Source organism: Octopus bimaculoides, chromosome 1 (assembly GCF_046866305.1).
Source record: "Octopus bimaculoides isolate indiv1 chromosome 1, ASM4686630v1, whole genome shotgun sequence".
Lineage (NCBI taxonomy): Eukaryota > Metazoa > Mollusca > Cephalopoda > Octopoda > Octopodidae > Octopus > Octopus bimaculoides.
In genome coordinates, this window is record NC_142928.1 from 192,676,045 (window position 1) to 192,691,477 (window position 15,433).

Consider the following 15,433-nt stretch of genomic DNA (forward strand, 5'->3'; position numbering starts at 1 on the left):
GACAGAATGAATTGTGTCATGGTGCTATTTTTCTCACAAATGGTGCCCAACTGACCCTATGATACTGTGTAGTCAATAAAATCAAAAACAAACAATGCACATGTGCAAAATTAGAAATATAAAATGGCGTCAATTTATCCATCGCACCCTGTAGGTAATAGAATTTGACAGGATCTGACTGTATGAATCTCTAATGTCAGTTTTGACATGGTTTCTATGGCTGGATACCCTTTCCAATGCCATCCACTTTAATATGTGTATTGCATGCTTTTTTCATGCTGTCAGCTCTAGTAAAGTTTCCAAGTATGGATAAGGCAAAAGAAGAACAGGGAAAAGCCCCTGTGATTAAGTGATGGGAGTATTTGTGATGGTGAGGTGCTTTTATGCCAGTTGTTGAAAGGTTAAAATATGATAGCAGTGTCTTTGCCATAGACTAGATACCTGGTTTACCTATGTTAAATGAAAGCACTTGTGCTAGTGTCATGTAAAAAGCACTTGTGTCTGTGCTATGCAAAACGTATCCATGGTGGTGCCAGGTAAAATGCACCCCATCTACCCTGTTAAGTGGTTGACAATAGGAAGGGCATCAAGCATTGTAAGAACGATGCCAAAACAGACAATGAAACCTGGTGCAACTCTTGGCTTGCTTGTTCTGGTCAAACCATCCAACCCATACCAGTATGGAAAATGGACATTAAATGATGATGGTGGTGGTGGGTGGGAAGAAAACAAAGATGGTTGTGATGGGATTATTTTTATAACAAGAGTTTTCTAATCTACATTATTATTTTCTTAATCTTCTTTTTAATGAGTTTACTGTCTTCTCAAACATCTCTTCATCATTTCATTTCATGTACTTATAGAGCAGTGAGTTTGCAAAGTCATTAGATTGCTGGGAAGAATGTGTTGCAGTATTCCTTGTGACTCTCTATGCTCTGAGTTCAAATCCTACCCAGGTCAGCTTTGGTTTTTATCCTTTTGGGGTTGATAAATAAACTCCACTCAATACTAAGGTCAATTCTTCTTTCTCTCTTGAAGAAATCAGCTGTGTTCTGACCTGGAGAAGGAAGAGTTCTACCAGGCTTAAGAATGACCAAGAGTCACCCTATGTCACAGTGACATTCTCTACAATTCCATCAGGAGTTGAGATCCCAAAGAAAACAAAGGAATGTATTATATACTCTGTTAATATTGGGTTTCTTTTTTCTTTTTTTTCACTTCAGATTTAATCATTTCCAGATATTTCTCTCCCTTTCTACCCCACTCTTTTTTTTCCTTTTTGGCTTTAGTATTGCTTTTCCATTCAGATCTTATCAATTATTCACTGCATATTACTTGTTTTTCTTGTAAATAACGCTCAAATACTTTATACTCCTAAATAACTTAGTTTATCTAATCTTGCTCTCTTGTATAGAGTCATATTTCATATCATGTTTTACTCATCTCTTCTGTTTACTCTGTTATTCCTGGTTCTGCTATAAATAGGATTTAAAAATAGAGTTGTATTTCTAATCTAAAACATCTTTCAATTAAAATACTTCCTCTGTAAGCTTGTGAATGCATAAATTTTAATTAATTTTCTCCAAACTTTGTTTTAGTGTTTAAAAAGCTATTAATCTAAATTTTTGTTACAAATATAATGATCTAAAAATAAAAATAAAACAGTTGTAAAATGGCTTAGTTGCTATAGAGATATTTAAGTACAAGTACAACTGGTGTGTGGATGGTGGGTGGGATACAGGAAATATATACATGAAACATAAAGAGTTCTGTAAGACAAGAATGGAAAATATTTTCTAAGTTATTAATTAGTAGCAACACTGACATATATAGCTTATGAAAAAGTTTTACTAAAATTCTAAGTGAACAGTTAACAAGTGAACATCCGGATACTTTGTTTAACTGAGAAAGTGAATATTAGAAAATGAAGATTGAATTTTAGGAAGTTTACTGCATACGTGTAATAAGAAAGGTCAGTGGAAAGATTCTGTTTAATTTTTTTATAGTTTATAAAAATTTGTAAGTAACAGAATCAAATTAATATAGATATAATTTTATTTTTGTGTGTGTAGCTATGAAGTAGTTTAGCTATAACATTATGCTCCTGCAAACACAGGAAGACATACAGCTTGAGATTTGGAAGCTTAAGTAGGAATTTTAAACTTGATTTTCTTTTTAATCCTTTAGCATTCAGATTACTCTCTCAAGTTTATTTATTCATGTTGTTTTTAATTAATCATAAATTACCTTATAGCTTTAAGATTTCGATGATGTGCTTCTTTATTTTTAGAATAACATTGTAGGGTTATTGTGAGAAGCCAGATCTGGCCAGTTTGAACATAAAACAGGTTGAATACTTGTCTGGATATGGCTAATTTAAATGCTAAAGGGTTAAAGATTAACCCTTTTGATACCAACCTGCCTGACACCAACTGTGGTCTTGTACTACAAACTTTCTGTTTTCAAGTGATCTAGAATTAAAATCTTCCATTAAAACTTCATGTTAATTTATGCTATGAACACCAGCTTAATTTGATTACTGTTTCACTAAATTAATTAAAACAAATTCAGTTTTGATGTATGTTTCAACAGAAATACGGTAATGAAAGACTTTAGTAGTAAATATGTGTCTTTTTTTGTGTTTTCATTCGTTCATTTTATTCATCTGTGTAACTCATTTATTTTTCAAACCAGTGAGCGAGCCACTGTGGGGAAGTTTAACATGCTGGAAATAGCAGCCAACTGCTACTTCATTTCACACCTTGCTGTCTTTGAAAAAGGATGATGTAGTACTAAGTAAAGTGTGTCTGAAATAAAGACTGGATGGGCATGGCTGGAATGCATTTGATCTTAGGTATGCTCAATCAGACCTGATCTAGGAATAAATGATAAGTCTTGGTAATTTTAACTGAAATTTTTTCAATTTTTATAAAAAGAAGTAAAAACAAAACATTTAAAAACATGGCAAAGTTATTTTCTGCTGATTTTTAGAAACAATTTAGGGAAAAGGTGATTAGTACTGGCAGACTTCTATAGAATTAACTAACACGAAATGGCCTAGAACAAAGGGATCACCTTTTCTTTAGGGCACACAAAATTTTACCAATTTTTTACAGGAATTCACATCAAGCCCTTGAAAATAAAAGATAGGTCTAATAACAATTTCCTACTCAGTCCTTTATTTTGTCTTCTCTTATTTTTCATTGCTTTCTTTCTTTTGCCATTTATTTATCATGTTCTATTCAGTAGTCCTCTTTTGATCCTCTCTTCCTATTTCTTAGCATCTTTCTTATCTACACCAACATCCACTGTTGGCCTCTTTCTTTTTTCTTGCTTTCTCCTTCCGTTGAAGCAACGCTATGCTACTGCAGTATATGTATAACTTTCCTATAACATAACACACACACACACACACTCACACACACATGCTACTGTTCTTGCTGGCGTTTCATGAATAGCCTTTACTACTTCTTCAGTTCTGTTTAATTCGCCATCTCTTCTGCAATTACTGCTTGACTACAATAAGGTTTGATTGTTCTTTATCCTGTATCAGCAGTTTCTATTTTAGTTACATAGTTTGCTTAAGAAAATAAACAAAAATATCTTATATCTTAAAACGTTTTCAAGGAAAAGGTTGACGATAGTGTTCAAGTTTTAGCTTGCTCCTTTTGTAAAACTGACGAAAGCAAGCAAGCCAAAACTTCAAAGTCACTGTCAAAAATATATCAATCCTTCAGTTTAATGTTAATTGTTTTTATACATTTAACTTCAGATAAAAACAAGTATTAATAAAATATTTTATATTAATCTACATTTGATCCAAGGAATTTGTATATAATATAATAATCACCATTTCAAAAATCATTTAAAGTAAACTAAAAGGCTCTTTCTGCTAGATATAACAGTCAAAATCTCTGTAAGTCATCATCTTAAAAAAAATAAATAAATAAGAATGATCTTTTAGATAATGTAGTCATAGATACATTGTGTCTGAAAAGAAAAGGGAATGGCTGGTCATGGCAGGAAGACTTTCGATCAGAGTTTTGATCATCGATCAGAATCAACTTAAACTTCAACAATCACCACCACTATTGAATTTATCATTATAATCTGAGGAATTCTTTATAAATGTGAGGAATTAATGTGTGAGACATCATTATTTTTTTTTTAGGAATTATGGTGGTGTTCTAGCAGAATCATTAGCATGCTGGGCAAAATGCTTAGCAGCATTTCTTCTAGCTTGAAATGCCACTGAAGTTGACTTTGTCTTTCATCGTCTTTGGGGGTCGGTAAAATAAGTATCAGTTGAGCAGTGATGTCAATGTAATCAGCTTGCCCCTCCTCTCAAAATTCCTGGCCTTATTCCAAAATTAGAAAGAATGATTTCTTGTAGGAATTATGTAAAGGAAAGATAACTGAATATTAATTGCTGGCAAGAACACAGTATTTTGTTTCACAACCATAATATACTACCAAATATGTTAAAAGTTTAAAAATCAATATTGTGCCTTATCTTGTGTTAGCAGTGCAATATTCTCACTTTTAAGTTTGTCTTAATTGTCGCAACTTGCAGTGTTGGCTCTGAATTCTATAGGAAATAAGCTTAAAAGCTAGATCACTGAATATCTTTGTGTCTTTTTTCTGAAGAACTACCAACTAAATTTCACATCTTTTTATTTTATAAATCCTGTGGTATAAACTTTTACTTCATTATACAAGACTTAAGTCTTTGCATTTAACCCTTTTGATAACAACCTACCCAAGACTGCGTCTTGTTCTGTGATACGAATTTCCTGTTATAAATTGACATGGAATTCTAATGGAAGGTTTTCATTTACACCACTTCAAAACAGGGACTTTATATCACAGAACCAGTGGTAGTCTTGAGTGGTTGGTTTCAAAAGGGTTACCAAAGAAATTTATGTTTTCTCCATTTTCATTACTCTTAGTATTTTTTCCTTTGGGCAAGAAAATTCTAATTCAATTTCATTGCATCTTCTTTCATTTCCATATTATCTTACAGTTAGCTCAGGTTTTTAAGAAATTCATCTTGTTTCTACACTCACTATGGTATTTTTAGTACTGACACCAACATATATCTTATATGTTTAAACAAATAATTTAAATCATGTAATCTGGCTAGAAGAAATTTTGAAATTGTATTGAATTAACTGATGGCAGTATTATTTAGACAAACGTAGCAAACTGACAAAATCGTCAGTACATTGGACAAAATGCTTAGCAACATTTCATTTTGTCTTTACGTTTAGAGTTCAAACTCTGCCAAGGTCAACTTTGCCTTTCGTCCTTTCAGGTTCGGTAAAATAAGTACCGGTGTAATTGACTTATCCCCTCCCCCAAAATTTTTGACCTTATACCAAAATTTGAAATTATTATTTAGACAAAGCTGAAATGTATTGAGAAGTTTTGTGGCCTTTTTTCCTTTTGTTACACAGTGTATTAACTCTTTCATTATTGTATTTCCTTTGAGATGCTCTGTGTTTCTTTCAATTAATTTTAAATGTAACAAAGAATTTAGTAAAATAACTTAGTTATCATTAAGCTAGTGTTAGGAACATGAATTGTGACTAAGGTTTGGTGGAAGATTTTAATTCAAAACTTATGAAAACAAGACATTTGTACTACAGAGCCAGAGGCAGTTTTAGCTGGGTTGGTATTGAAAGAGTTAATGTTTTTGGATTAAAATGTGTAAACCTAGTCATCAAGTTGACTGGGCGAACAAAAAAATGCTTTGTAGAAACCAGATACATTGTTGGCTTTGTTTTTGTTTTTTTCTGCAAGTGGTGTTTACTATTACGTTATAATGACTAACTCGAGTGCTGACTGCATGTGTGTGTTGCTGCACGTGCATATTGTGTGTGTATATATATCATCATAAACAGCATCTCAGCATCCACTTTTTCATGTTTACATGGGTCAGACGAAGTTTGTTGAGGCAGATTTTCTACAGCTGAATGCCCTTCCTATCACCAGCCTTCACCTGTTTCCAAGTAAGATATAGGTTCTCATGACCAGGCATATTTTTATTGGAGGCTGGAAACAGAACACCACTTTCATGAGGATGATACATCTTTATAATTATCATGCGATGTCAAGACAAGGTGGCAGCACACACACAAATCTGTATGTGTGTATATATGACAGGGCTATAGAAGACATTTACTCAAGGCCCCACATAATGGGACTGAAACTGGATGATTATATATATATAGACGTAGGAGTGGCTGTGTGGTATATATAGGCGCAGGAGTGGCTGTGTCGTAAGTAGCTTGCTTACCAACCACATGATTCTGGGTTCATTCCCACTGCATGGCACCTTGGGCAAGTGTCTTCTACTATAGTCTCGAGCCAACCAAAGATGCTGGTGTGTTTACGTCCTCGTAACTTAGCGGTTCAGCAAAAAGAGACTGATAGAATAAGTACTAGGCTTACAAAGAATAAGTCCTGGGGTCGATTTTCTCGACTAAAGGTGGTGCTCCAGCATGGCCGCAGTCAAATGACTGAAACAAGTAAAAGATATATTATATATATATATATATATATATATATATATATATATATATATATAATATATCATGCCGGTGGCATGTTAGAAAATCATTTGAATGATTTTCTAATATGCCACCGGCACAAGTGCCAGTAAGGTGACGCTGGTATATATATATATATATATATATATATATATATATATTGATATTGTTTATGGTGTTTATGTCTATGGGTGCTTCAGTAGAATTCACTCTGTTGCAAATATTCAAGCAAGGGCTCCAGTCTAAGAATAACTTCCCCCTTTAATCCCAGTAATCTTGAAGGTTCTGAAAAATCTTATGAACACTACCCTTCATCCGCTGTTGAAACCATGACAAATATACAAACTAAGCCCAAATGAAAGAGTGTTCAATGGCAAATAGTGAGTACAGTAATCCCTCACCATATATCATGGTTCACCCATCGTGGTTTATTATTTAAGCTTACATCGATTCCTCCATGGTGTTGTTTTATATTTATAATAAAATAAACATATACAAATTATAAATATAATAATAAAAAAATATACAGTACAATACTGTTTCTACTTTGCGAATTTTTACCTATGGTGGTGGGGTTTTGGAATGTAACACCCATGATAGTCAAGGGATATATTTAACCTGTAGATGTAGTTTATCGAGATAAATCTCATTTAAGATTTCTGATTGTAATATCTCCCATCTTGCTTGACAGAGTACAATATCAGCAACAGTGATCAGTTATTTGTGGTTAAGGTTTGACTGGAGGAGCCATTGAAGTGTACAGGACAAATATGGCAAGTAGTAGCCCAAGGAATGGCAACAGTTCTTGTTTTAGATATTGAACACAAAATCAATTTCTACTGTAGATGAGAGAGGGTTAGAATCTGTTATATGGTTTTTGAATGAGAACTACTGAGTTATATCAATACCAGGGGCTCTATAAGTACCAAAGATGTACTGGTGTTGTTATAGTTTGATATAACTATAGATTTATTTATTTATACTTATCCCACTCCAAGTTTGTTGTTTTGTTTCTCTATTGTGTCAAGTACGTAAAATTGAGGCTATTCATTCTCCAAATAACTCTACTCTGCTTAACATGACATTGAAACTTAATATGAAACAATTTAGTCAAACAGGTGATCATCTTTCATCAGATATCTCTATACAGAGAATGTGGATTATAATGTTGGCTAAAATAATGAACTTGTTCAGGACACTGCAATAGCAGCAAACTTTTCTTTGTCTGATTTTCATTCACAACCTAATTTCTATCATTAGAGAAAGCTTTCTCTGATGCTTATGGAAATACATTTATTCTTTTAGTCTATATTCCAATTGGAATTATGTCACCTAGGTAACATCAGCACACACTATAGTCTGACTAAAGCTGTATGTGTAGATACATAGTGTTTGTGTGTATGAGTGTGTGTATATTATAGAACATCTGTCATATTTGCTTAACATATGGGTTTGAGTTCCATGGGTAAACTTTGACCTTTTTCCATCCAAGAAGTACTTTAATCTAAATATTCTCACCCTATTGTTTATAGCATTTTCTATCTCAAGTTCCACCATTAAAAATAATTTACTAAATATATACATATATATATGAGCGTGGCCGTTGCCAGTACCGCCTGACTGGCCTTCGTAGGATTTTCGAGCGAGATCGTTGCCAGTGCGCCTGGACTGGCTTGTGTGGGTGGCACATAAAAGACACCATTTCGAGCGTGGCCGTTGCCAGTATCGCCTGACTGGCCTTCGTGCAGGTGACACGTAAAAGCACCTACTACACTCTCTGAGTGGTTGGCGTTAGGAAGGGCATCCAGCTGTAGAAACTCTGCCAAATTTAGATTGGAGCCTGGTGTTGCCATCCGGTTTCACCAGTCCTCAGTCAAATCGTCCAACCCATGCTAGCATGGAAAGCGGACGTTAAACGATGATGATGATGATATATATATATACACACACACACATACACACACATACATACATAGGCGCAAGTGTGGCTGTGTGGTAAGTAGCTTGCTTACCAACGTACAATAGTTCACTTGTACTGCGAGGTTCTCCTATATTATCTTTTACTTGTTTCAGTCATTAGTAGACTGCAGCCATGCTGGAGCACTGCCTCGAAGAATTTTAGTCGAATGAATTGATTCCAGTATTTATTATTTCTTTTTAAGCCTGGTACTTACTTTATAGGTCTCTTTTGCCAAACTGCTAAGTTATGGAGACATTAACATGCCAACACTAGTTGTTAAGTGGTGGTGGGAAACAAACACAAACAAATACACACACATTTAGATACATATATAACATCATCATCATGATTATAATCATCCTTTAACATCCGTTTTCCATGCTGGCATGGGTTGGATGGTTTGATCTGTGTTGGCAAGCTGGAGAGCTGCACCAGGTTCCTGTCTGATTTAGCTTGGTTTTTACATCTGGATGCCCTTCCTAACTCCAACTACTCTACACTGTTTGCTGGCTGCTTTTAATGTGGCACCACATGAGTGCTTGTATGTGGCACCAGCACAAGATTCTCACAGTCCAATCCTCCTCACCAGGGGCTATGGCCTTAACACTTATATCATCATCATCATCATGATTTAACGTCCATTGTCCATGCTGGCATGGGTTGGATGGTTTGACAAGAGCTAGCAAGCTGGAAGGATGCACCAGATTCCAGTCTGATTTGGCATGGTTTCTATGGCTGGATATCCTTCCTAATGCCAACCACTCCAAGAGTGTAATGGATGCTTTTACATGCCACTGGCATGGGTGCCATTTTTGTGACACCAGTATCTGCCACAACTACAATTTAACTTGGCTTGATGGGTCTTCTTCTCAAGCACAGCATATATATATCATCATATAACATGTGTTGTCCATGCTAGCATGGACTGAATGGCTTGACCAGGGCTGGCAAGCTGGGGAGCTGCAACAGGTTCCTGTCTGATTTAGCTTGGTTTCTACAACTGGATGCCTGCCCTTCCTAACTCCAATCACTTTACAATGCTTGCTGCGTGCTTTTAATGTGTGGCACTACATGAGTGCTTGTACGTGGCATCAGCATGAGTACTTTTTACATGGCACCAGCACTGGTCTCTCATAGGCCAGTCCTCCTCACCAGGGTTTCTTAACACTTCTGCTGTGGAGGACAGGTCTTCTTGAGTATAGCAAGGCATCAAGTATCTCAGTCCTTTGTCATTTTGTCTGAAAAGTTCAACATCTCAAGGTCATCCTTCAGTACTCCATCCCATGACTTCCTGGGTCTCCCTTTTCCACTAGTTCCATCCACCTTGAAAGATCAGCACTTCTTTATGGAGCTGTTGGCATCCATCTGACCATACCAGTGCAGTCTTCTCTCTTGCACCTGCATCTAATTCCTCTTTTGCCTAACTTCTCTTTCATATATACAAGAGGCTTTTTTCAGTTTCCATCTAACAAATCCACTCACAAGGCTTTGGTCAGTCTGAGGCTATAGTAGAAGACACTTGCCTAGGTACCATACAGTGGGACTGAACCTGGAATCATGTGGTTGGGAAGCAAGCTTCTTACCACACAGCCACACCTGCACTTATATATATATATATGTATGTATGCATGTATACACACACACAAAATCATAAATATATTGCTTAGGGCTTAGAAAACCAATAAACAGGATATAAATTTCATTAAGATTGCACAAACACTGAATGGTAGACAATTCTTTGTGTGATATATTCTCCTAAGTTGACTGAAAACAAATATTTTAGTTGTCCTGAATATACTAGGGTGTTGAATGCACAAATTGTGTGTATTAGAAAATGCATTGTGGATGGTAAACAAATGTGGATACAGTTCGTCATTCTTTTTGTAGAGAATATGGGATGTATGTGTGTGTGTGTGTATGTGTGGCTGTGAGGTAAAAAGTTTGCTTCCCAACCATAGTTCCAGGTTCAGTCCCACTGCATGACACCTTGGGCAAGTAATGTCAAGCCAACCAAAGCCTTATGAGTGGATTTGGTAGACAGAAACAGAATTCTGCATTATATATATATATATATATATATATATATATATATATATATATATATATATATTTATATATATATATATATATTTATATATATATATATATTTATATATATATATATATTTATATATATATATATATTTATATATATATATATATTTATATATATATATATATTTATATATATATATATATTTATATATATATATATATATATATTTATATATATATATATATATTTATATATATATATATATATTTATATATATATATATATATATATTTATATATATATATATTTATATATATATATTTATATATATATATATATATTTATATATATATATATATATATTTATATATATATATATATATATATATATATATATATATATATATATATATATATATATATATATATATGTATGTATGTATGTATGAGATCGCTAACCATTGCACACATTTTTTTTTTCTGTCCTTGTTTCTTTCTGTGTTCCTTTCTGGAAGAGCGTAGGCTCGAAACGTTAAAGATTTTTTCAATTCCCGAGCGTTATACTAATACATCTGTTGGTTTTCTACACCACCTGTCTTCGTCTGTTGTTTTTTGGAGATATGCTGTGCTTGAGAAGACCCAGCAAGCCAAGTGAGACCATAACTGTGGCCTTGCCAGTGCAGCATAACCAGCCATTTAAGAGTACCCTGCAATCATTGGGCAATAAACTATGCTTATGAAGACCTGTTGAGGCAAGTGAAATTGTTGTTGTAGCCGATGAGAGTACTGCCCGATTGGCACCCGTGCCAGTGGCACGTTAAAAGCACCATTCGAGCGTGATCATTGCCAGTGCCACCTGACTGCCTCCTGTACTGGTGGCACATAAAAAACACCATTCGAGCGTGATCGTTGCCAGTATCGCCTGACTGGCTCCTGTGCTGGTGGCCTGTAAAAAACACCATTTGAGTGTGGTCGTTGCCATTGCCAGTAGCACGTAAAAAGCACCCACTACACTTTCAGAGTGGTTGGCGTTAGGAAGGGCATCCAGCTGTAGAAACTCTTCCAGATCAGATTGGAGCCTGGTGCAGCCTGGTTCTGACAACCGGTGCTACTTAGCACCAGTTGTCAGAACCTACGGACATGTGGCATTATGAAACTAACTAATTATAAGACCATGGATTTAACTAACACTCTTCTCTTCTATCCTCCAACTGAGATATTGAATTATGGACTTCACTAAAATGTAAGACTATTGAATTGACGAACATTTTTCCTTTTCTCCTTTCTCTTCCTCACGTTCTCTTTCTATCTATCTTTGCCATATAATCGTTCTGATGATGTCTGTCATTTGCAACGAGGTAAATGCAAATTTACCCCAGCTTGATATACTGAAACAGCTGTAAACATACTCTCTTCTTAATTAAATAATGACTTTATAACACCAATGATCCACTTCTCAATGTTTCTCTATTTCTTATCTTCTCTCTATATATATTAAACCATGGTTTTCCCTTTTAAATTACCTACTACCGTATACCTTATAACAAGGACCATACATACTGAGGTAATACCAGGATTGGTGACAGGAAGAGCATGCAGCTGTGGAAAATTTGCCTCGATAAACGTCATTTAACTCCATCCAACTCAAGCAAGCATGGAAAAGTGGATATTAAAATGACGGTGATAATGATTCCAATCCCCTTTCTTGCTCTCACTGTCCTGTACCCTCACTGCAATCCCCACTCCCTACTTGCACCTTCTTGACAACACCTGACCGTACATATTACAACCTTCATACCTCTCTTTTTTACCATCACATCTATGCTCTGATCCTCATTACTTGTGAGTATACTCTGGCACTTCACAATCTCTCTCCTGCTCTCTTTTACACTTTTGCTGTTTCTTACTCTCTCTCTCTCTTTCCTTTGGCTGGGTAGCCATGTATCTCCTCTTTAGCAGCACACCTATTTTTGCCCTCATTCCTGGTCGGTCTCTCTCTCTTTCCCTCTCTCCTTCTCACTCGCTGAGTAACTATGTACCCCCTCTTTAGCCAGATACCTATTTCTGCCTCCCTATTTCTGCTGATGTATTATTATTTGAATGCCTCACATGCGACTTCCTAAGAGGCTGGTTACACCTGAGTAGACTGGAGCAGCGAGAAAGGACACAATATGCTGACCAAATTAGGAATTGAACTTATGGCCTTATGATCATGCACCAAACACCCTAACCACTAAACCATGTGAATTTACTAATCTGCTTCTTTAATTCCAGAGCTGTATGTTATTAATTATTATTTTTTCATTTCTTTTTGTTGTTTTTTTTGTCTTTTCCAGAATCGTGTACCATTTATTAATTTACCAGATGAAATTATTACTGGAGGTAAAATATTATTTCTGAATTAGAAAATTTATTCTTTACATGGAGGTAATTTCATGACAATTACTTCTTTTGAGTTAATGATTGTATGTATACACCACAACAGCATGGTTCAGAAAGTTTACCCAGTTGTGTAAATCTAATGACATTCCTTTTTATATTCTGGTATCTCTACCTGATATAAATGTTGGTTGGTTTTTCTAGTCATGCTTTATATCATATGGAGAGAGAGAGGGAGAGAAAGAGAGTAAAAGAAAGATATAGAGATTTAACTCAAGAGGAGCACAATGAGTGCACATTCTAGGCTTGCTGGCTGGTAACGTGTAAATGAACACCACACTCAGAGTAAGAGAGACAGTATCATAGAGACTATGAAGGAGAATGTGTGTGGTTGTGTAGTGTGTGTGTGAGAGAGAGAGAGAGAGAGAGAGAGAGGTGGGATGAGTGTGTGTGTGTGTGTGTGTGTGTGAACTTCCAAAATATAAAGTTAACATCATCAACATCATCATCATCATTTAATATCCGTTTTCTATGCTGCTATGGATTGGATAGTTTGACAAGAGCTGGAGAGCTGCACCCAGTTCCAATCGTCTGGATGCCCTTCCTAATGTCAACCACTTTACAGAGTTGACTGGGTGCTTTTTAAGTAGAACTAGCACCAGGAGGACTGCCAGGTAGCTTGCCAGGTGACATTGAGTACAAGCATCGTTATGTAGTTAAGAATGTCCCCTCACAACCATATAGTTCTGAGTGTGATCCCATTGAAAAGCACCTTCAGCAAGTATCTTCTGCTATATCTTTCTACCAACTAATATTTTATGAGTGGAATCTGGTTGTTGTGAACTGTGTGGAAGCCTGTCGTATCTGTCATTACCATCATTGTTTTGCGTGCTTAAGTAACTAGAAGCTATGGTAAAGACACTTAAGATGTCACACAGTGGGATTGGACCCAGAATCTCATGAATGTGAAGTAAACTTCTTCACAACTTGGCCACACCCATGTCCTTTATAACATAACATTGTATTAAGGACAAAGAAATTTAATTTCCTGGAGCTGATATTCTAAATAAAATATTTGCTAAGCTTTGTTTTTTCCTTTCCCCATTATATACATCCAAATTCCATCTGATAAATTTCATAGTTTAATTAGAGTGAAGTGAAGATAGTTAACTGTTAATTGCAGTAATTTGATATTATAATAATTAGCAATCTTCTTTTACATTTATTAATTACTGTGCTAGACATAATGCTTAGTGGCATTTTCTGGATCTTTACGTTCCAAGTTCAAATCCTTCCAAACTCAAATTTGCCTTTCATCTTTTTAGGGTCAATAAAATAAAATACCAGTTAAATACTGGCATTTGATGTAATTGACTAATCCCCTAATAGTAAAATTAGTGACCTTGTGCCCAAATTAGAAAGAACTATTCTTACATATTTTAGCTGTACAATATAGAAGGCTAAGAAATTAGAAACAGTGGAATATAAGGGAGTTTAGATTTAGGAGATTAAAGGTCCACTAAAATCTACAGGGCAGTGAATTACTAAGTGAACAGTGTTATGATTTGTGAAATCATGTGAAAATAGTCCTTTTATCAAATAAGGGTTTAAAAGTAAAAGCATTAGTTGTACATATTCCCAGAACATTGTAAATTACAACTGAGAATGTTTTCAAGACGAGGTCTTTGCTAGGTTTACTTTTGGATCTCTCAATTCTCACTTTGCTTCCATGTTGAAATTTCTTGAACAAATTCAGCATACAGGAGTTCCCTTTGTCATGGCCTGAAGAATTATGATAAACAGGAGGAAGCTGAGAAAAGAGCCATGAGGTACACCGGCCTGTGTGATAAATTCCCAGCTAAACTGATTTACTCTTACTTTGCTGATGGCATCTCAGATCTCACAAGCCATCCATGTAGACATAGTTTAATTAGTGATCACCAGACTACAAAGTGTAGTACCCTGTCAAGGGCCTCTCTAGGTCAATGAATGTTAGGTATAGTAGCTTATTCTTAGCTAGGAACTTCTATAGTTATCTCTCTAGGAATAAGGCATTGGTGGCACTCTGTCCAGGTACAAACCCAAACTGGGATCTATTTCATTTCCTAATCAGTTCTGCTTTAACTCTTTCTGTTACATTCACAACTTGGTCCCTCTGTTTGATGTCTTTGTTGTTACTTCTCTCCTGAGCATCTCTTTTTCCCAGTAGCAGTTGATGACGATACTGCTATATCAGTTACAGTGTGGGTGACATGATCCTGTACTAATTGGTTAACTATGCAAGTAATTAACTTATTTACTACTTCACTATTTTAAGCTCTTAGTCCAGTTACTATCACTGCCTTTATATCTTGTATCAAACTTTCAGACATATAACTGATTCCTTTGTTGGATCTATTTAGAGGGGACCATTTCTTTCTCACATATTCTCTCATTCAGCAGTTGCACCTTGTAACATTTCTATGCCTCTTTGGTTAGTTCATTTATGTCATAGAACTCCAACAGCCT

At 35.4% G+C, this 15,433-nt stretch overlaps 1 long non-coding RNA gene across 4 annotated transcripts in view; it reads left to right on the forward strand.

Moving 5' to 3' along the window:
• LOC106884161 (uncharacterized) overlaps nucleotides 1–15,433 on the forward strand; it is a 44,550-nt gene that overhangs the window by 17,281 nt on the left and 11,836 nt on the right. For 2 of the 4 annotated variants that reach the window (XR_016244623.1, XR_016244622.1), the window contains exons 3-4: nucleotides 864–956; nucleotides 12,883–12,973. This is a non-coding gene — a long non-coding RNA (uncharacterized LOC106884161). The remainder of the gene's footprint in view (nucleotides 1–863; nucleotides 957–12,882; nucleotides 12,974–15,433) is intronic. The other 2 variants (XR_016244627.1, XR_016244624.1) reach the window with 1 other exon arrangement.